Here is a 23,629-nt window from a genome sequence, read left to right as displayed (position 1 = left end):
CTTATTGCGTGTTCATTCTTTTTTTCTCTCGGGTACCAAATAATTAATTTTCTCCATTCTGCATTAAATGAACATCCCTCTGTGATGCTCACAGGATCTATAGCCATCCACTATTGCTCAGTTTGTTCTTCTATCCCAGTGCATCAGGCTCTAGAGTTTTTCGTTTTTGAGAATGTCTGTACAACTATGGGTTGCTTTTTTTGTACACAGGCACAGAAAAAGTTAAAAATCAATTAGCAGTGCATTAAGCTGATCTCAATTTCCCAGATGGTTTTAGAATTTGTGTACCTGTGTTGCAAAATATTCAGAAACAAAATCATAGGAGTGCTTCTTTATGCTCAGTGATCAGAAGAGATCTCTTGAGTACAGTGGTTTGGGGACCAAGGGGGAGTGTGGAGCCTTTTTTGACCAGCAAACTGTTGGGGAAATTTCATTTTGGAAGGAGGAGAACATGATGTCTATGCAAAAATGGGGAAAGATTGTGGAATGGCAAAGGCATCACTTGGCTTTATGGAGTGCCTAAGAAGTTGATACAAGCCTTGGTCTCCTGAGCTGCTGATGGCTTAAGGTGCCCAGTGAAGGGTGCTTATAGGCTGTGTCTCCTTATATCTGTGACTTTCCTTTAGGCTCCTTCTAGGGTCCCTCTTACTTCAATATGATTATGTAATGTACTCCTAGTAACTAATATAGTTCTTTGTAACTGGTTATCAGATAATTTTTATTTAATAATTTTTTTAACATAATTGTTTTAACATAATTGTAATGCTGTTTTTCTAATGGTGTTCATGCAAATAGCACAAATATTTCAGAGCTAGCTTGTTGGGTTTTTTTTTTTAAGGCTTTTTGTGAGGTTATTCTGTTGCCTTAACCATGAGAAGTTTTTAATATATGATTAGTTGGAAGTTTTGAATGTAGAACAGCTTAATTTTTGAGTTACTGGGAAAAATGCCAGCCATAGATTTGGGAAAGTCTGAGTAATAAAATCATAAAGCTGGTTCATCGCTCAAATATGTTGTTATTTCAGCTGCCTCTGCCCACTGCATGTTCCTACAGGCTAAAAATGTCAATAGGCTCTTATATTAATAGCTATTTTAGGACTCTAATCTTAAAAGGCAGTACAATGAAAGAACCTTAGATTAATCAAAAATATCAAAGTTGACACATCAAGTGTTCTTTCTTACTCTAGTTTAAAAAACTTCCACCCTTAATACTTAGATTATTAAAAATATGCAAGTTCATGTGTTAAATTATCCTAAAATTAAATCACAGATGTTTAAGCTACAAACCAGATGGGGACAGTGGCATTTTTAGGAATCGATATAGACGAAGCAAGAAATTCAGTGTAAAATGTGAAATTAGGAGATATTAAATGTAGACAGATGATAGGAGAAGGCAAAAGTATAGCTCACAACTCTGAGTTGAAAATAGGGAAAAGAATTTCCTTTTTCCTTGGAGAATATGCTAAGACTGTAAGAATAATATTAAATAAGAGCAGTAATGTAAATTCAAGAAATGCAGAAGAATTTAATTTCATTACTGAATTAAAGGTGTAGTCTATGACAGCATATAGAAATAATAGCTAAGAAAAAGTTAAATTGTAGCAGTAACTCAAATTCAAAACTGTTGTCACAAGTAATTTGAAGAATTCTCTTTTTCTCATATTGGTTTTGAAGAAAGATCAGGAAAGCCTCAGAGAAAGCTTAACAATGTGCTAGTTTTTATAAACAGTATGTGGTAGTCAGACACTGGTTTGTCTGGGGCTGATTTATTGCAGACTTTTGGAAAATTTATCATCAAGCTGATATGGGAACTGACTCGGGGCAATAGAAATTCAAATCTAATAATTGGACCATGCAGTCCATGAAAATAAAGGCAGACTAAACCATTGTTTCTTTTTAGCTGGAATGGAGCACGTTGAGCTTTGTCATAATGTCTTTTTGGTAGTGTTCATGTTGTACAGAGAAGTCTTGCAGGCTGCTAAAACTGTAAAATTGGATGGTCTTCAGAAAAAGTGCGTTTGACTAAACATCAAAGCCCTGTGTTAGTTGCTTCAAAGCAATGGCTGAATCATGTTACAAGTTTGTAAAGAGTAGTACCCCAGCATCTATTTCTGTTCAGGATTCTTCTTTCTTGTTTTAGTGCTGACAAGGTGTTTGGGTGGGTTCCCCACAGCCTCAGTAGAGTTACACACTGGTGCAGAGTTCTGCATCTTTGCAGCAAGAAGGGTTTCTGTCACAAAATGCATTGCCCCCACACTGTATTAGTAGACTAAAACTCAACTTGCTTAATTATATGGGAGAATGTGGGTAACCTGAATTTTTAATGCATATCTTTGAGGAAAAACTCAGCTGTAGATGCTGTATTTTAAGAAGGTGTTTTGGGAGGGGAGAATACACAAAAATCAAAGCAGAAAAATTTTCAGCTATTCATATATCCTAGTTGTTACTTCCCTTGTGCTTCTCAGGTATGAAAGGACAATGCCTCAGGAAGTTTTATTTCTCATCTGATTTTTTGGTTGGTTTTTCAGATCCAACACAAGACTCATGTGAGCTTGCCACATCCTCCCTAATGGAATAGCTCATCCTTTCACTTCTGTGAGAGAAGAGATTTGGATTCTTCCTGGTGGCAGTGATCCTACCCACTCACTGTAAGTCAGTCATCCTTCTCTCACAGCTGTGTTGCTGGGAAAGAAGAGGTTAAATTGGTGTGGAGCCTTCTAGCCTAGAGAGAGCATGATCAAAGAAACTGTCTAAGAAGCTTCATGGTATGAAGAATCACTCAATGGAGAATGGAAGAGGTCTGCAGTATAGCTGAGAAGGGGCAGCAGTTCATCCCCTTTTGGGATAAGACATGATGCTTAATTAGATGTCAAGAGAAGAAAGTTACTAGAAGAAAGTAACAAAGAAATAGAGTAGGTAAACCTGAAGTTGTGCTTATGTAACCTTTTATTTTGCTTAGACAAGGGTAATTGTTCAAAAAACCTCAAAGTTCTGTTACTTTTGGGGGAAATGGGGAAAAAAATACCATTTGTTGGGTTGTACTGTGTTTTGGGCTCCCTTCAGTCCAAGTCTTTGGGGTTTCCATTGATCACCCACTGAAAGGGGGGAAGGGGGACTCTCACCCATTGCACCATTGCACTGTGTGGTTTGTGTCTCATTCTGAAATCAGCCAAATACAGGACTTGGGCAAGGCTGAGATTATGTTATCAGTGACATTGAAAAACTTCTTGTCCTGCTGGTGAGTTTTTTGCCTGAGTGTTCACTAATTGTGAGATTTAGCACTAGGACAAAATTCTGTCCTGAGTCATACTTCCAGTCATGGCACTTGTGGCATTTTATCTCCTCTAATAGTATGTAAATGTAGTCACAATGCATTCTGAATACTTAACAATTTCTCTTTTGGTGTAGGAATGTTGATAATGTGTGACAGTGTTCACAGGGGTCTCAGGTTGAGGGAAGAGACGAGGATCTGACTCCATGTTTCAGAAGGCTTGATTTATTATTTTATGATATATATTACATTAAAACTATACTAAAAGAATAGAAGAAAGGATTTTATCAGAAGGCTAGCTAAGAATAGAATAGAAAAGAATGATAACAAAAGCTTCTGTCTCGGACAGAGAGTCCGAGCCAGCTGACTGTGATTGGCCATTAATTAAAAACAACCAACATGAGCCAATCACAGATCTACCTGCTGCATTCCATAGCAGCAGATAACCATTGTTTACATTTTGTTCCTGAGGCCTCTCAGCTTCTCAGGAGGAAAAATCCTAAGGAAAGGATTTTTCATAAAAGATGTCTGCGACAATAATGTATTTGAACTTTCTGGCTAGCTGCTTGTGCTGCATTTAAACTTTTAATGTTTGTATTTGTGTGTGTTTATAAATATATCTATTCCTGTCCTTTTAAACCCGTAGGGACTAGATTAGTATTTTAGAGCACATAAGCTGGTTAGGATGTTTTAGGCCTTATGTGCATGTAATTTACTTATTTGATTGCAGTTTTGGAAGGCTGGGTGCTCTGAACTTTGCAGTTCTTATAGTCCTGTGTATAAATTAATGTTTTTAAAGTCAGTCTTGATAGACTTACGTGGATCTCATACTTGTAAACCAGAATAGACCACTGCTGTTTGCACTAATTTCTTACTGTATTTGCACCTGTGTTTGTGTAGGCTTAATCACTGTTTAAACTTGGTGAATTTTTAGGCAGAATCTCTGTTTCTCTTGAGGGCATGTAAAAGGTATCACTGGCTCTGTGGTGCCCAGGAGGAACTTGCTTTCCTCTGGAAAGCTGGAGATGAGTCATGACAACTGAAGTACAGAGCAGGCACAAGGACTGAATCTTTGCTAGATGTGACTGCTGTAAAGCACATTAAAAACCACATATGTTTTCAGCTTCTCTGAATTAGAAGCTGTAAAGGTGTCAGTGGAGGAGAGCCAGGAGTGGAAAATACTTTCACTTGGTTGTTTCTGTTGGTAGGTGCTGCCATGCTGCTCCAATGGGAGGTGCCCTGTTGCTATAGGATCCTTTTATCTGTGAAGATAGTGGAGTTTATCAACACTATTATAAAACAGCTCACTGATAAAGTTGGGAAGTTTTATGTTTAAGTAGCAAGCCAAAGGTTTTTTTGTTGCCTAATGACTTTCAAAACATTTCTGTACGAGCCAGAAATGAACACAGACCTGCCCCACCCCAGTGTACAACATGTGGCAATTTTGTTTACAGAGAGGGTTCCTGTGGAACAGATAGCCTTGTGAATTCACATGGAGTCATGCAGGAAACCTGTGAAAAACTCTGGTCAAGACCTTATCTGCTTGTCCTAATCTTTCCAGTGTTCCCCATTGTAAGGCAACTTGGATAGCAAGGGTGGTAGATTTACAGGGATACGGATCTGACAGCATTTTAACAGTTACAAAGTGGGATTTTTTCACTGCTTCTCTAACAGGGGCAGCAGAAGACTGGAATGAGAATTAGGATTTACTTTAACAGTAATACTTCCATTTCCATACTGATGCAGTGCAATCCTGTTGGTGTATGTTCTTGGAATGCATTAATTCTTTGTAACACCCTGTTTTTTGAGATACATTAAATCTCACATTAACATATGGAATAATTTCACTAAATAGCTCTGTGTCTTTTGAAAAAAGAAAGAAACAGTAGCTGATGCTTAAAGTGAATTCACCTTTAAGTGGGTATTTAAATTCATTTTTACAAGCTTGAATATTGAATCCATGGCTGTTACAGAAGCAACTTCCATATGTCACTGAGCCTTTAGAGGAATTCTTTACTGCTCTCCTGAATATAGGAAAATATAGTGAAAGAAGTGATCCTTAGTCCACATAATTTTTTTTAAAAGAAACTTAATGGAAACTTTGTGTATTCTGTTCTATGTTGGTATTTTCTGTTAGTTTTGCCAACCTAAAATTCCAAGCTGAGTTCTTTGGTACAAATATTATGTACATTGAATCTTCGGTTTTATCTCACTTGTGAAGGGTATTTAATTTTACTTTTTAAGTTGAATATCAGCAGCTCAATGCTGTCTGCTGCTCTTTACTAATAGTGTTATATGAAAACCTCTTCATACAGAATAAAATTCTTTGTTAAAATATGTTATTTAGCACTTCCTCTGAAGGAAAAAGAGGCCAAATCTTAGCATGCATATGCTTGTAAATGCAAAAATAACAAATGTACAACCCTAGCTTTTGTGTACAAGCTCAGGACTCTAAATTGAAGCCACTTCTCTCATATGTGTTTTTTTTTGGAATTAGCTATGAATATTTGTACTAACTTGTCCAGTGAATAGTAGCATAGGTAAACCTCCTCCAAAAAAATGTGAAGAAGGGACGAAAAAGGCTGTTTGTTAACTTCTTGTCTCACCAGTGGCTATTGAAACAAATTAGTTTTGTTATTTTTTAAGACCAAAACAAACTGTTACAGCTGAGTATAATGGATTGCATCTGTGATTGGGAGAGGTGAATAAGCAGGTTACCTACCTCATGAAAGTATAATTTGTATCTTTTAGTTTTATTCATAGATACTTTGGTCTAAAACAGAAAACACCTGCTTAGACAGAGGAACTGTTTGAAACAGGAAGACTGCTGATTTCATACAATCTCAGAATAAAGTAATTTTTTAAGACTTGTTTCAGTAGAAAATAACTGTGAAATTACAAAAAGGTGAATGAAATATACATCACAATTTCATTAAGGCAGCAGGATATTATTAATCATTTAAATGCATTTTTTAGGGCAAATTGTTGCTTGTGCCAAATGTGTCAAGCTGATGTTTGGCTTGAGGTGGTGTGACAAGGTTGTGAGCTCCTCAGCCCTGTGGTGCCAAGGTGACAGACCATTCTCCCTGGGTTAAGGGCAGAGTATGCCACACACGTGAAAATTCAGGTCTTTTTAATAGTTACTGCTTCCTACTTTGGCAGAGACCATGAACTTTAAGTGCTAGAAATAGCTAATTAGCATAACCAAAAGTAACTTAGGAGATCATGAGTCTTGTCTCCTGTTATAGAAACTTTAGATTCCGTAAGCTTAAATGCAGAGAAAAGTAGCAACTACTGTGTGTCTGGTTGTTCCAGAGACAATCAGCTGGGTCACCCTTCCCATTTTAGCAGTGGGAACAAGTTGCCTTCTTACTGACATTACAGTGAGGATTTTATGAAGTGAGATTCTGCATTTTGCTTACAGAAAGTGATACAGATAGTCCATATTCCTACACCAGTGAGAATGTTTTCATCACACCCTCACTGAGCAGAAGCTTGCACTTTTCGTGAACTCAGTCCTCTGATGTACATAATTTTTTGCTTGGAAAAGCCAAAAGAACTTGCCTGTTCTTTTAAGAGTAGTTTTAACAGACCATCTCTGTCTTTTAGTATATGCTTGAATGTGTGCTTCTGCCAGCCCTATCTTTTTGAAAAAAGATGGGGTACATTTTTCCTGTCTTTGTTTATGTAGACTCTGGTAATTTATTTGTAAAATTATTTGTAAATAATTTTATTGTCAGCTGAAGAAGAAAATAAAGAAATAATAATAACGAAATAATAGAAATAAAGCCACAGATACATCAGAAGGCAGAAGGTTTGTCATGTTTCAAAGGTGGCCTTTGAAATTAATTATGACCAACAGCTGTATAGCTGTATAGCTTCAGGGCTCTTGTGTGCAAGAGAAATGCAGGAGGGTGGAAGAGAAGGTTGCTGTTGTTGGTGGTGGGCTCCTCTAGTGTGGTGATGAGGATGTGAGACTGAACCCCCAGTGCTGCCATGTGTAATAGTGAATGAGGGATGGCTTTGGCCTCTAGTCACTGCTGCTTATTCACTGATTCCTAGTTTGTATGCCTTATACTCACATTGCTTCAGAGAAAAGGTCATATTCTTGTTTTAGTTCATAAGGCAGGTTCTCATATCACCAGGTACTTCAAGACAAAATGAAAATGAAATTGTTACCTTAGGTTGGAAAAGGCTTTCTACTAAGCAGAAAAACATTATGATTATTGAAGTAGTCACTTCTCAAGGAGAAATAAAGATTAAAGACTGAGTAAAATGTTAACAGTATAATTTTTTTGAGCTACATGTATAAAGCTGAGTGGCTTTTTCAGTTTCAATCAGTGGACTTCTCTTACATTAATGTGTTTAAATTTTGTTCCTGTGTACTTGCCCAAGAATGTCATGTCACAGATTTTTTTGTTGCATTTCTTATCAAACCATATAAGAGGGATGAAAAATGATCAAACCTGGTGAAGTATAATTATCAATAGTGATGAATAAACTGAGATGTTTTTATGAAAATGTAAAATCTGCAGTATTTGTTTAATGAGTTTCTTTAACTTACCCAACTTTATGCATCTCACAAAATGTCTGTTGTGGAGACAAGTGCATAGCAAGAACTTTTCAGAAGAGAAGTACATTCTCACATCAGCTTATGTTTCAAGAACATTAACATTCTGAGAGAAATCCAGGAAAGGTGTTACCTGACAGGGAGTAAAACACACTCTCTGGTAACTTGGATGCTCACAATAGTGAGCATCAGAGTAAGGATAAAAATAAATTGATGATAAAATGATGGTGATAAAATAAAATGATGAAAAAGCTTTAAGAAGCCTTCAGTGCAACAGCATGTTTTACTGTGACTTTCACTGCTCTTCCCTTCAGAGAAGTCCAGGTGACTTCTCTGTCTTCTGGTCTGGAGGAGACCTGGGCTCTGCTGCTGTATTTTTGGAGGATGGCAAGTTATTAGAGAAAAGGAAAAGTTTTTGATCTAAGACCAGATTTCATATGATACTTTACCTTGAGAAGTAGCAAAAATTTTCTTTTTTTTTTCCCCTTAAGTTCTGCCCATGGTGTGCTTGTCCCCTGGAGTTTTTTACTTCCAGTGCTTAAATATCTGAATAATTTGTTGACTGTCCACAGGTGTGCTGGAATATACTTCAAGCTGTATTTTATTTTAAACATAAAGCAGGAATTATGCTTTCAGAAAGATCAAAGAAATTCAAGTTATTATTCTACTTTAGAAGTCTAATAATAAAGGATTAATCAAAATGTTGACACTAGTCTTTCTGTAGCACAGCATTTGTTTGGAACTTCTAACAAGCTGTCAAATGCTCCAAAAAGAAATTATTTTAATTCTTGGGGACACTTACATTAGCTAAAAGGCAGAAATCTCCCAGCTGCTTGAATGGTCCAGAGGCAGCAGTACTCACCGTGGTGACAGTGAAAAAGCTGTGTGTTTCTGGCTGAGGGACACCAATGGAATTTGGTGTTGGTGATGACAAGGAGGACTGGAGAATGGCCCTGTCCCTTCGTGTGTGATTTTTTTTTTTAATGCCAACTTTTATTGGGCATTTTTTTGCTTCTAAACATTTCAACTGTTAATGTTGTTTCTAACACACATTGTGATGAGTCACATGCCACTACCTGCTTGCTTTTTTTTTTTTTTTTTTTTTGCCACCACTGGACAAGATGATAGTAACAAATGGTTAGCAAAGTAAAATGTACCCTATGAAAAGCTTAGTTTATAGTTTTACTCTTAATACCATTCAGCATCTGGCCAGCAGCTTTTGAGGGAAAACCTTTGTTTCAGGAGAAATAGGATAAGCATGCATCGTTTACTTCAAGCTTTGGGACTCTGAAGGAAATTGGATTTTCCACTCTATGGAGTGAGACAGGCTGTAAAATCTAGAACTTAAAAGTTCAATGGATTTTGATTTGTCATGAGGGTAGTATAAAATAAACATTTTCTATGCCTGTAATTGGCTGTTTGTTTTATCTTACACAAATTATAGCTTGTACTTCACCTTTAGCATTTTTACATGTGGTTTATGTTTTGACTAGAATTGTCGGGTTTTTGTTTGCTGGGTTGCCTTTTTTTCCTCTTTTTGTTGTTTTGTGGGGTTTTTTTTGGTTCCACATAGCTATTGAGGAAATCTAAAAGAAGGCACTAATTAAGAGGTGGTGCTGGCTAAGTGACAGCTGTTAAAGGCATGATTCAGCATCTCCTGCTGCAACTAGCTTCCCCTGCAAGTTGTGAAGTCTCAATCTATCCTGTCTTTGCAAAATCCATGGTAAAGAAGTGCAGGTAACCAGGGTGCAGGGGCTGCCACAATGGCTGTGTGGTGGGTTGGCACCACCTAAGCCACCCTGTCACTCCCCTCAGCTGGATGGGACAGAGAAAATATAGTGGAAGGCTCATGGGTCAAGATAAGGACACAGAGAGATCGCTCAGCAATTGCTGTCGTGGGCAAAACAGTCTTGACTGAGGGAAATGAATGTAATTTAATGCCTGTCAAATATGGAATCATGAGAAATAAACCCAAATCTTAAAACACCTTCCCTTCACCCCTCCCTTCTTCCAAATCTACTCCCAGTGAGCAGGGAGTGGGGAATGAGGGCTGGAGTCACATCATCACACGTTGTCTCTGCTGCTCTTTTCTCCCCAGGGGAAGGACTCCTCACTCTCTTGCCCTGCCCCAGGGTGGGTCTCTCCCATGGGAGGCACTCCCCCAGGAGTTCCTCCTTTCCACGGGCTGCAGTTCATCCTCAGCTGCTGCAGCGTGTGTCCCCTGTGGGCTCACAGAACTTGTGCAATACTTCTGAAATGGGATTGTGGCTTTAGGCTGGAGGCCCTTTTGACAGGATCTCGTAAGAAATGAGGAACCACTGATAGCATCTTTTGCCTGGGTGGCTGGCTCTGTGTGGGATGCTCCAGCTGTGCTCTACAGGCTATTCACTGCAGACTTGGACTCAATGATCCTTGTGGGTCCCTTCCAACTCAGAGTATTCTGTGATTCAGTTGTCACTCGTGGGAAGATAAATTCATGGATTTTTTTCAGTTACATAACTATGCATCACATTTCATTTAACTTATAGCCCAGAAATCTGACTGTAATGCACTCGATATGATGTGTGCATTTAAAACACAAAGGCACTGTCATAGAGAAAATAAATGTGCATATTAAGACTTGATTAAAAAGGGATCATTAACACTTGAACAAGGTGCTAGTATACTTCAGATGCATATATAGAAAACATGAGTATCAATATGCAATATACCAATATATCAATATACCTATACTTTGCAAAGGTATTGGCAGTGAAACAGTTTTGTGATCACCAAGAATTATGGGGTTTGCTATGGAAAGTGCAGCAGAAGTTCTTAGCCTGATGGATGGAACAGAGCTGGTGAAGGTGTATTTGGTAGAGAGAAAGTCTGCAGTCCTCCTGAGTGCCCACCTGAGGCAGATGGCAGGCTGATTGACCTGAGCTCAGGGGCCAGCTCAGAAGGCCCAGCCATGCAGGTGCTGAGCAAACTGTCCAGATCTGAGGCTCTGCAGTGAGTCAGAGCTCAGGGGCTTCTGCCTTTGCTTCCAAATGTGCTGCCATCAGTCTGGTGTAATCTAATAGGCAGTGACCTTTAATTGCCTTTTGGCCTTGTGGCATCAAGCTGCTACTGCCACAAATGACAATTAGTAAAATTCTTCTCATTAGACAGCAGTGAACAAGGGTTAACATGATGGAAAGTCCGGGTAAGGAAGATGTATTTTCCTTTATAAAGAATATTTTATTGCTGTCACAAAAGCATCCATATGACTGCATGTGTTTGAATTTCAGAGTATTCTGAAATTGTGAAAACTAGCATTGTTGCTACTTACTTATTTAAATTAGCAGTTGCAAAGAACTTCTGGTTCAGTATGTTAAAAGGAAGATCAAATGGAGGACTGTTCAGTGGTTTTGGATAAATTGTGGCAACTCAGTTTGGACTGTTTGCTTTCACCTGATCTATTTAATTTGCTACCTGTGAAATACCCTGTTTCTGTCCATGGGCACATGAAGGTTCACTTATGTTGTTGGAATAATGTCTCTCTGTTTGCTCAGCTGAAGAAAAATCAGGCCTGCAGCATCTCTGAAAGTGGTTCTGAATCTAAAAAACAGTGGTTGCTTATGTACAAAATGTTAATTGTCACTCTGCTCTCTTCAGACATAACTAATGTGTGACTTAATTTAGATATGTTAACTGAGAATCATTATGTTCACAGGGGAAGTAACGCATTTGTCACATGTATTTACTTTCTCATGCTTAATGCATAGCATCCAACTTGACAATTCCTGCACTTGTTGGTGAGTCTAAGCTCCTTAGATTTACTGTGTAAGGTGGTTAAGCTGCTGGTTTTAACTTCCAAATGCCTAATGCTTTTTCCATGTCCTCACCTAGCTCCAGAAAAGTATCCCTGGCATGGGCAATGGAGCAGGGACGAAGACAGAGAGAAATTGAGCTGTTCAGACTGGTAAAAGGAGATGTGAACTCTGAGCAATTCGTGAAGTCCGCAGGCAAAATTAATATAAAATCAGATTCCTGTGCACAAGGCAGCAGCATTTATTGGAAGCTTTAATTATTTTAAAGCACTGTATGCTGGATTTGTATGGACAATCTGTAAGAACAAATAACAGACTTGTCAGAATTAGTTGCTGAATGCCATAGGGAGTACAAGCAAATTTACATTCCAATTTTGGGAATAATACTGAAATTTTGACTAGATTGGCCGTTAGTAATAGGTCAAAATTTGATTTGTATTTCTGGGAATGCTATCATTTATGTGAAAGAAAAATGTGAAGTGTGAAAGCTTTTACTGCACGTTTGGGTCTAAATGAACTTCACCTTAGGGTGGCTGTTTTAGGAAGCACGAAGATGCAATCAGCTTTCACACCTTTTAAAAGTGTGATACCCGTTCAACTTGGTAAGCAAACTATTCCCAAAATCAACCTGGCACGTGGCTATCATTTGTCCCATTTTCAAAACCCTTTTCCAAAAACCTAATATGCTAAAGAGAGAAAAACATAAGGAGAGGGATCAGAGTATTCTTCTCCGAGTAATTCAGTAACTTTTTTGTACTTGACACAAATATAGATTATTTACATTTTTTTGTATGCACTTCAAAAATGAACTGTCACGTGGCTCTAGTAGTATTTTAATTCAATTGGCCAAAATGACCATTTGGAATACAGCATCAGGTCTCCAGGAAGTGCTTTGTGTTGTACTGTACTTTCTTTCACCTCTTAAAAGTGTGATACCCATTCAACATGGTTAAGCAATCTATTCCCAAAATCATCTCTTGTGATGCTGGAGGGTGGCAGGAGCTCCTGCTTGTTTTGTCACTGTGTTTTATAGTTAAATAGTGACTTGAAGCAGTGATCACCCTCACTGTGATCTGCCTAACTGGTATTGTAAAATCACTCCAGAGAACAATTTTTTGCTCTCACCCTGGGTGGGAACCATATGGGAAGAGTTTCAACAGCACCTCTTTTATTATTCCCACTGTTAGTGCGAGTGTCCTCCTCTGGAAGATGATTATAATGAGGGATATCATGGGGCTGGTGAGCAGTCAGGTGAGTCAACAGGTTAGAGAAGAGCCTGAAATAGGAGCTGGGGCATTGCCAGCTCCTGTGGCCACCTTGTTTGTTTGCAGCTAGAACAGACAGTGGATTTGTTTTCTTATTTTTTGAGTACAGAAGAGAAGACTGTCAAACTTCACATGCTGATAATGTAACTTCTCCAAATGTATACTTCCTTCCAACTACCATTGGCCATTCCCATATTTATTTTTAATGGGATGTTGCATGTAAATCCTTGCTATTTTGGTGTAACAACACTAAAGATTTTTGGGTTTTTTGACATATTTTATGATATGATCTCAAAAAGAGTATAACATGTTAGGAGAAATTATTTGGTGTATTTTTGTATGGAAATCTTAGGGGTTTTTTACTTAAATTACCATTCACTGTAATTTTTTTCACATTTCTCCTCCAGCTCCTCATTTTCTACATACATTTAATTTTTCTACCTTTTCACAATAAACAGGTAGAACAAAAGAATGAAAATCAGTTCAATGGTTGTGGTTGAACTGCCTGTATTGCACAGGTGTATTTTTTTCTACAAGGCAGTGTGAGTTATGACAATGCTTTAATGTCTGCAAGTGTCATGTTTTCCAGTCAAGGCTGGATGAAAACTTTCTGAATAGAGTTTCAATATTGAACAGCCTTTGAGAAGACAATTTTATGTCAGAAGTCAAATTTTATGTCCTGGGCTTTGTAAAGGTGTTTTCCTCCTTTATGCCTTCTATATTTTATATTATTATAAGTATGTTCTTGAATAAGTATCTCAAACCTTTAATGCTAAAATATTACTTGGCGGCAAAATTGTAAAAAACATATTCAATGAAAGATTAATATTAGTAAAAGTTAAGGAAAAAAAATGTAGGTCAGCATGGGTGAAGTAGGCGTGAGTGCCATCTGTTAGGAAAATAGCTTGCAGTATTGTTTCCTGCAACTTCATATGTTGATGTTTTAGTCATTTTAGACACTTTTATTAAAAACCCTGAACCTTTTAATGTCTTCCTCTAAGAAATTGCTTTGTTCTACTTTCCTTTTCAGAAATTCATCAAGAGAGTTGCATGAAATAAGACTTGTTAAGTATTGTCAGAACTCACTTTATGTGCTATCCAGAATTAACCACAGCTTTGATTTGTTTGTGTTGCAAGTCCTGATGGTCTAGCAGAGCCAGTGCCATATGTCAGCAGCTTAAAAACTAACACAAAACTGATGGAGGATTGGAAGGAGAGTAGAGAGAGAAGGCAATGACTGGTGGAACTCTAATTTTTAGCCGTTTAAGGAGAATCTACATCACTTGTGAAAACTTATGTTTATTTCTGGTTTTATAGCCTAAAATTAAAATCCAGCTTGCTGGTTGCTGTTCAAGTACAACCAACCTCAAGAGTGCTATGAAGCAACCAAAATGTTGGACTGTACATATTACAAAACTCTTCATGTTGTTGTCTGCCATCTCTATGGCCTGCTTGCAGTGACTGGGGCTGAACTAAAAAATTATTTACTACTTAGAAATAAAAAATATGGATAGTTAATTGTACCACTCTTTCACTGAGCTCCAGTAAATTTCTGTGTAAATTATTCATTCTCTCATATTGCTGAGGCATCCTAATTAAAACCTTCCATCTTTTAAACCTCTAAAAATACTTGAGAATCAGAGCATAGCTAAAGCTTTTTTTAATCATGGGGTATTTAATTTGTATTTAATTAAATCCAAATAGATAGTCGCTAGCTTGCACTAACCAGAATCTAAATGTAAAACTGGGGGCAGAACTGTCTGGATCAATTGAAAATAACAGTACTTCCACTTTCTTGGCCACCAGCTGGTTATGACCATCCCAAAGCAAAGTGTGTGAACTACTTGCTGTGACAAAAATCTTGCTCTACTGAAGTGGAGAAGGGAGGGCTCCTGTGATTTTTTTAGTTTTGTATTTGTTTATTTTTTGTCAGGGAAACTACTGATCTCAGGAAAGGACAGTAACAAATTGCTTGGGAGCAAGAATTTCTTTAATTACTTTGGCAGATTTGAAAGTTAATATGATTTTGAGCTCTAACCCATCAGTGGAGGCACTCTGAGCTGCTACTGAGACCCACAAAAGTTCTCAGCAGCTTTGTATTAATTCTGAGCTCTATTGCTGGCAACAGGACATATTTTTACATTGGGATATTACATTGTAGCAGACTTGTATAAATAAACTTAGTGCATTCAAACTCTTTGGGTCTTCCTTGTTCTGGGCTGTCTGTAATAGTTACATTACTACTTTTTTTGGCTAATCTCTGAACTTGCTTTTAGATTTCGTACCCTTGTAGCTAGGCAGAGACAGGGCAAGATCTGACATGAAGTCACTCACTCACTCTGAGATGGATGTTCTGATCTTCCCAAATACAGGTTTGCAACTTCTAAACGCAGCTTTGTGTTTAGTTTCTTCCTTTTTTGAGGGCAGAAGTTCCCTTACCAGCTCTATCCAAGTTGAGCCTTTGTGGTAACCCTAGTTGGATTTGTCTTCCCCTCCAGCATTTCAGAACTTGAGGACATGGTGGTGGGGTTGCATCATTTGAGGTGGGGAGAGGATCCCCTGTATGGTTCTTTCCTGTTCAAGAGCTGCCCTGTTAACCAGTCAGAGACCCTCACTTCTGGCCTGCATCTTTTTTTGTCTGACCCAGCTATTGTGATTGATACTTTCCCATTTCTTATTAATTAGGCAAAACATTGAATGGAGTCATTCAGATTTATAATCTGAATTCCCACATCTTGCATCTCTCTGCTTCTTGGTCTCTTTCAGTTCATCTTTTCCCTATACCACGAAGATAATGTTGCAGAAAACTTGATCCATGGAACCGCTTTCCTGGTTCCCATTGTCAAGGTGTTCATTACAAGCATAAATATGAATGGATTTAAGAGCAGATGTGATACAGAATCTTCCAAGAGTGTGGTTCTGGCATCTGTGACTCATGGTGCCTGTCACCTGCATACATGTATGTGGGTCATGTGTTTCCAGGGAAAAGGACAGCTGCAGGCATCCTCCTGTCTGTCCTGGAGGAGCTCCTGCTAAAGCCTTAACAGTTTTAATTTGTATTTTAAATGAATACATTTCTGTGAAAGATGTAGATTAGATATTCAGAAGAAATTCTGTGAGGGTGGTGAGGCACTGGCACAGGCTGCCCTGAGAAACTGTGTGTGCTCCAACCCTGGCAGTGTTCAGTGCCAGGCTGGATGAAGCTCTGAGCAACCTGGTCTAGAGAAGATGTCCCTGCCCATGGCAGGGAAGTTGGAACTGGGTGATCTTTAAGGTCCCTTCAAGCCTAAGCCATTTGATTCTATGGTTCTCTATATACTTTTTTCCTTCATGCTGGCTTTTGGTTTGTTTTTTTTTTTTTTTTAAATTGAAAACTTGGAATTAGCAAACTCCTACCTTTTGGCATTAATAATAAAATTACTTAGCACTTGTAGTACTAATTGTTCTCAGGATACTTTATATGTTATTATTTCCCACAATGCATTTCTAAAGTGCTGATATTTGTTTGCACATTGTGTGTTTAGAAACACAGTATTAAGAAATTAGTGACCTCTCACCTAAGGTGGTGTTAGAGTTAACATTGATCCTCTGGCAACTACCTGCCCTTGTTCAGAGCACCACACATCTCTTTTGTAGTTTCCAGCTCTCTTAATATGAAAGACCTTCTGGAAAAAATAAAAATCTATATAATATTTAAAAGAAAGCTGTAGTGCTACATGTATAAATGCTAATGTTGTAAAGTACACTGAAAAAGGTGTCCTGGAGTGGACTTAGAGACAGAAGCCTCTAAAGTTACATTAAGTTGATCAAGAGGAAATACAAGATTTTTATAGCTCGTCATCATTGCACTTTATAAAATGTGTAAACAAATTTCCATGCATCCTAGGAAGAACTGAATCTTGTTACCACAGTTATTAAAGTTAATAAGATTTAAATTTTGAGGTAATAGGCCTGCTTACAAAGGAAAAATATGAAACATTCTCAAAGGGAAGTGCTGGTTCCTTTGTACCCTTTTTCTTTTAGCAATTAGTGGTATACAGGACAAATGACAATTCCCATATATCATAGAAAAACAGGTTTCTTAGTGGGGGATTAAAATTTTTGTTTGGTTCATTTGGTGGTTTTTTGTTTGATGTTTTTCATGGTTTAGTTCATTTGGTTTTTTTAATTTAGAAAGTAGATGATGCCAAAGTATGAAAGGTAAAAGAGCACATCAAAGAGGACAAAACAGGATCCTGCTTTGTTGGATCCTGCCACTCTTTAATGAGTGCTAGCTCTCCTGCTAAGAGATAAAGGATATATAGTGTGTTTGCTGGTCATAGCACCCTGATGATATTTTCCTTCAGGCTTTGGTGAGGATCATGCCTGGGCCACCAAAACTCTTCAGTATTTCTATTTGCCATTCTACTTGAAACCAGAGGTGACTCAGTTTGTGTTTCTTTCTCCATAGCTAAACCAATTAATGTCAGCTGGTTTAATAAAATATATTGTTTTATGTTGGCCTTGATGGACTTATGCATCTCACTACATTATGCAGTTCATGAGGTCACAAAGAGCCAGTCTGATTCAAAGTTACACTGATGCTTTCAATGATTTGACAGAAAAGTGGTGTCTTTTGCTTGATGTGCAGACAGTTCTGTCTTAAGATCTTGATCTACTACATGCTGGCAGACCGACAGATATTTCCAGAGCTAACATTGTGCCTATCAAAACTGAATCCAGGACAACAAACACTGTGTATTTCAGTAACACTTTAGCAATAGTGACTGCAGTTTTGAAAAGGGCACAGGGAAATATCTTTGTTTCAGTGAACAAAGCAAAGCTTTGAGTAGTAAGAGCAGAAAAATGAAAGACAAGCAAGCTCCTGCCAAATGTTTCCCACTCAGGGATGTTATCACTAAGAGGTGGGCCTTTCCAAGGTTTTTAGTACAGGCTGTAAAGTGATACCATGTGCCTGTTCTTTTCCTTACTGAAGCTGATAATAAGCTTGTCTCTCTCTTTTCTGTTGCCTGATCATCTTTTGTGAGGGTTCTCTAGCTGAGCAGCAGTTCAGTGCAAACAGACCTGCTCCTGGTGTGTTGTTTGAGCAGAGGGAATACCTCTGTACCCCGTTAGCCCTGTGGTGTACAGTGCACCTGATCCCAGCTCAGGGTTTGATCCCAGCTCAGGAGCTGCTGTTTTGTGCTCCACCCTCTTGGCAGGGAGACTGTGGACGCCTCTTTTAGTGGGTCACAAGTTGTTTCTGGTGGTCCCCCAGCTTTTGGCTGACTGGTGAGCTGTTGAGCCGTGCCAAGAGCTGGACGGGGCGCGTGCAGCTCCCTCGGTCACACTGCTGAGCCCTGAGCTCAGGCAAGCCCTTGGCAGGACTCCTCCTGAAAGGGACAGGGAGAGAAGAAGAATATTAATCATTTAGGACCTGACTGTGGGCTAGGTTAGACCTGTTAGTTCTGATTCTCAACTGTGATTGAAAGTTGGGTGGAAAAGGGAGTAAGACAGCTGACTAATTACTGTAAAAATACTGCTATTACCAGGTGTATTTTCTGTATCACTTGTCATCGAGACTTTTAACATGTCTATCTAGTTTATATACCCAGTAAGTTTGGGTTTTTGGTACAAGTGCAATTTATCACAGATCTCCTTGGGGGGATGGAAACAGTGTCAAGAGTGTGCATTTAAAATGAATCATGTCATGTGCAATATTATAGTCAATTTCTGTGGCAGATGTGAGGAAAAGGTGGTATTTTTATATGTACTCATATTTCAGGATGCTGAATGACCTGTTTCTAAATTTAAATAAGATTTTTATAATGTAAGGATTGAATTATCTTTGATATCTATAAGGCAAGGATTGACTTATTAGTGAAACAGCAAATATTTGCTTTGCTTCCAGAAGGTCTAACTAGACTTGACATTGAAGCATGTTCTTTGATGTCTTTCTTGGGATGTATTCTACTGGATTGTTTTTGGGGTTTTTTTTTTGTGGTTTGTTTTCCATTTCTGTGGTTTTGGAGTTTTTTTGCTTTCTGTTCACTGGAACATACAGGATTTTCTTTCATCAAGTGATGAACATTATAGATGTTCAACATTATAGATAAGCAATGATGATGAACATTATAGTGATGAACATTATAGATAAGCAATCTCTCGTTAAATGTAATATGTTTGTTGTTTGTCTAGCTTTTTCCCTCTCCCTCTCTGTCTGTCTCTCTTGATTAGACAATTAGGAGAGTTTTCTTTGAACTAAATTTTCCTCTTTTAGGTCAGTGACATAGCATGATTAAATTACTACAAAAGCCTCCTTAAGGAGACAGGCTAGAAGGAACTGTTCCTTTGCATCACAGACTGCTTCCAAGTAGCATTTTTTCATGGCTGATGAAAACATCTGCTGAAGAGAAGTTGTGATTTGGGTGAGCACTTATCTGATGGAAGGCAGTTCTGAAGTGTTTCCTGTTATTGTTAGTATCCCTAAGATGTTTGAACCTGTGCTTTCAAAGATAGGTTTAATAACCTATAAGTAAGAGTTGTTTTAAACTGCTTTGTGTTTGTCTCTGCAAGTTTTCTTTAGTAAAGAGAATAGCCAGTAACAGAACAGGATTCATGTGCTTTGACCTTCAGTAGTGTGAATCTTACAGTAATTGAGGAACAGCAAATACCTGCCTTGGAAAGACATCTCCCATAGTTGTATGTGGTGTACCTGAAGCCTATAAATAATTCTTTCCTGTTTTGAGCCAGATAAGACACTGGGATAGATTAAAGCTAGCACATTGAACTATAACTGAGAGAGACATGAAAGCAATACTAGGAAAAGACTATTGCTTTGTTTATCCAGGCAGATGTGAGTGAATGTAATTTAATAATAGCTGCAGAGCAAAGGTTTCAGCACAAAGTCTTTGTTAATCCTGTGAAAAGTCACTCAACGTTGCTTGCGACTCTGATTTGGACTGCTCAGTTCCATGCTTGCTGTATCCACCTGACTCTCATCAGGCTTTATGTTGTTACTATTCTTCTATCCAAAAAACCTTAATTGACTACAGAATGAGATGTACACTTCCAGTTGTGCTTCTCAAAGTCTCTAGTGTTCCTTCACTGCTGAATCAGCTTTGAAGCAGCTGTTAAGGCTTTACTTTTCCTCCAGAACCGTGGCAAAAATAATTGCACAATGTTGATTTTTTTTTTTACTGCAGTTATACATAATTTTTTTCTGAATTTCCCTTCTCTTCTTTTGTGAGATGTGAAAAATCTTTGATTTTGCTGTAAGCTTATTGTTTTCAGAGTTGTGAGAGATTAAATGATACTGCAAGGCTGCTTTGAACCTGTGCAATCTTAAAGGTTTGAGGACAACCTGGGATGGTACTTCTTTAAAAAAAAAGAATTGTATTCCTGTTTTACATATTATCATATGTTTACATTATCTTTAATTGCTATAGAATGATAAGGCTCTTAGTAGCAGATGATAAGTAGAAATAATGCTGTTTATCATCTTATGGTGTAGAAGCTCTGACCAATATTTGATACTCATGTATTTTTAATTCTTCAAAATGCACCTGGTGAGGTCATTTGCAGAGGTACTCTTGGCCTACTTTTGCAGCTGTTGGCTTTATAGAAAAGAATTAGGGCAATACTTAGTGCTTGTGAAAATTACTGTCCTAAATTTATTTGGATTTGCCTCAGCCTCGCACCTTTGAGTTGTCTTTGTTGAATAGACAAAAGTGGCCCTCTGTGTGCTCCAGAGAAATGTGGGAACAAATACAGTTCTAAAGCCATCCTGTGGCATGGAAAGGAGCAAATTTTAATGAATCTGAAGCAATTGTATTATGATGACCTTAAAAATCAATTTTAGTTGCAATCTTTGCTTCATTAGCATAACACTGCTTTTTATGCTTGCTTTAAAGTTGTAATTGCTTTTGTACCTGGTGACCTTAATTTCCACAGGTATTGCAAAATATCATTTGCCCCAGAAAGGCCCAGTCACTACTGCTAAAAGCAGTCAAGTTGGGATGCAGGATCAGTTTTTTCTCACCTTTCCAGAAGAATAAGTGAGTTATTGTTCAAGGGCAGCCACAGTTTTCTTTTTTTCTCTTCTAAACTTGAAGAGAATTTTTTAAAAGGAGCTCAAAATTGTTGCTGGAATACACAGCAGTTTTTAGAGAGGATTTGGGGCCATGATAGTTATTCACATACACTTTTTCATGCTCAAATCTGGAAGTCTCAAGGTAATAAGTTAAATTACTGGGAAACACCAATAGAATAAAGCACTTCAGAGAGAGGACACATTTTTCACTCCTGAATTCTTCAGGGCTGGTAAGAAAAGCCTTTCATCCAGCCCATGCAGTAACTCATTTGAAGGAATAAAGGAGAATTCAAAAACCCCACTTGAGAAGTAGACTGACAAAATACTTCAGGTATTCTCTACCAGATTTACCTCACCTGTCACCTGCTCCTTGTTCAAGCACCTCTTGTTAGGTAGTGAGTCATCTTCAGCTCATTTGAATTCTGGAAACCTGCCCATCACTCTCTTTTTGATTCCAAAAGGACAAATGACATTGCTGTAGGAGATCTTAAGTACTTTCTTAGTGTCTCTGACGTCAACGTTAGCAAGTGGAGCAGTGCAGTAAAACTGGATCCTTGTAGTCAATCACTTAGGAAGAGGACCTAACATCAGCCCCTGCATAAGACTACTCAGCACTAGCTCTAGTCAGGTGTTGTGCTTTGAGCACTGGATGCAGTCCTGTAGCACATTTAATCCAAAAGGGATTTGGCTTCCATGTTCCAAGACTGCCCTGCAGTGCAGACCTTGTTATTACGGGAGATCTGCAGAGGAAGCCCCCCTCTGCTCTGCCCTAAAACATTGGTGTAGCCAAACCTTGAGTTCATTTACACTCCACACCAGAAGCATGATGATAGAAAGATTCCTTTGATTATGTGGCTTCTCTCTGTGCTGAAGTCCAAGAGACCTCTAGGGGTTTTTTTGGGTTATTTGACACTTCTAGGACATCACAACTATTGTGCTGTGTGTTCGAACAAGCAAAGGACATTGTATATTTTAAATTTAGTGTGTCCTGGAGGTATACCCAGTGCTTTTTGCTGCAAAAGTTTCTGGTAGTTTTTGCTGCAAATCAGAGCCTGTTTCTTGCCATGAACTCTGCCAATCACTGCCAAAATGCCAGATTGTCACCAGTGAAAGATGAAGGTGCTCATTCTCAACTAGAGCAGGGAAGAGAACAGGGATTTATCTGAGCAAAGTGTGTTTGCTCAGAAGCAGAACACTTGCTGCTGGTTTCAAGGGGGTATCTGAACAATGAATTTACAGGAGGAGTGTTTCTGTTCTTGTAAATACAGACGTTACCATTAAACTCTTTTGCTGAATGGAACTTGCAAGTAAAGTAGAAAGCTACCCTTTATATTTACTCCACAGTAAAAAACCTGAGATGCTTCTATTCTAACCTGCTTTGAAAAGAAAACGGAAATAAATCTAAACCTGTTGAAGTACTTGTTCTTAATAAAATGCCACACTGATTTATCTTCCAGATAGGACTTCTCCAAAATGCACTGCTCCTAATCTCAGTCATAACTTCAGTCTCAAGTCCATATGTTGGGCCCAAATCACAGAGACCTTGCTTGCCACGTTGCTCTTCTGGGGTTTATTTTGGCCTTCATTGTGCTCGCTGTCTTTGTAGCTCTGTGATGGTTCCTGGAATATTTACCAAGCTGACTCATCTTCACTCCTGGAAGAACCCCAGGAGAGTTGATTTCTCACCTCACTTGTGGAGGCTGGGGCTGTAGAACAGATTTGTTCTGGAGGGTACAGAGTATTTCTAACTAGGTAAAGTAAATGCCATTGTGTTTCAGGTGAAAAGAGGGCATGTTGATTGAAATGTTACAGCAAACTGCATTGCCAGAAAGCACTGTAGATTGGAAAAGGTTTCTGTTCAGAAGATGGATACTTCAGACTACAGCTGCAGGGAGAGAGGTTTTCTGCTGCAGAGTGCTGTCTTCATCTGAAATATAGCACCTGGTTTTAATTTTGTGTTCTGGTTGCTTTTTCTTGTCTGTGGCTTTTGATGTATTTTTGTTTTGTTTTTAAGGAAAATGAATTCTTAAGATGAACAAAATATTTTACTAGGGATCTGAGACTACTGCTGCTCTCAGAATAGAATTTAAGGCTCTTCAAGGAAAAAATGAATGGCAAACTTCAATAATCACTGATCCCAGCTCAGGACTATTGTTGACAGTGCAAGTGAGAGAATTGTGAAGTAGTGCCTTCCTGTTTCAGCAATAAAATCTCTCTTCTCTCTGTGGAAACTTCCTTACTTCTATCACTGATTGTTCTTGGACTCTTCCTAATTGTGAATTCATTGCCTGAGGCAATAAAATTTGAAGTGATACACAATTTATATTGCCACCTCAAGTTTTGGAAAGCATCACTCTTTTGTAACGTCCTCTGTTCGTTTGTGTTTTGGTTTTTTGGGTTTTTTTAAAAAGTATTCAGTTACCATGACAGCTTTTACCCACGCTGGGACTCTGTTACTGGAGTTCCTGGCATGGCTTGTATTTGCATGTGCTGCAGGGAGCACTGTTATTAAACAGACTGGTAATTATTCTTCCAGTCACTTGCTGAGACAACTGATGTGACAGTAGATAGAGCTTGCTGATTACAGGTAAAAGTGCTCATGCACAGCTCTAGACAGCTAAGTTTTCATGCTCACTAGTTTTAGGAATTGCTCTTTTATGTA

General features: G+C 38.3%; 1 protein-coding gene across 2 annotated transcripts in view; it reads left to right on the top strand.

Annotated features, from left to right (window-relative positions):
- The window catches only part of OSBPL3 (oxysterol binding protein like 3), an 86,941-nt gene that overhangs the window by 17,028 nt on the left and 46,284 nt on the right, over positions 1-23,629 (top strand). For both annotated transcript variants that reach the window (XM_036406504.1, XM_036406503.1), the window contains exon 2: positions 2,528-2,647. The gene's annotated coding sequence lies outside the window, so the exon portion shown is untranslated. The remainder of the gene's footprint in view (positions 1-2,527; positions 2,648-23,629) is intronic.

Source organism: Molothrus ater, chromosome 1 (assembly GCF_012460135.2).
Source record: "Molothrus ater isolate BHLD 08-10-18 breed brown headed cowbird chromosome 1, BPBGC_Mater_1.1, whole genome shotgun sequence".
NCBI classification, from domain to species: domain Eukaryota; kingdom Metazoa; phylum Chordata; class Aves; order Passeriformes; family Icteridae; genus Molothrus; species Molothrus ater.
The sequence above is the reverse complement of the archived record's forward strand: the minus strand, read 5'-3'. Positions and strand labels throughout refer to the sequence as shown.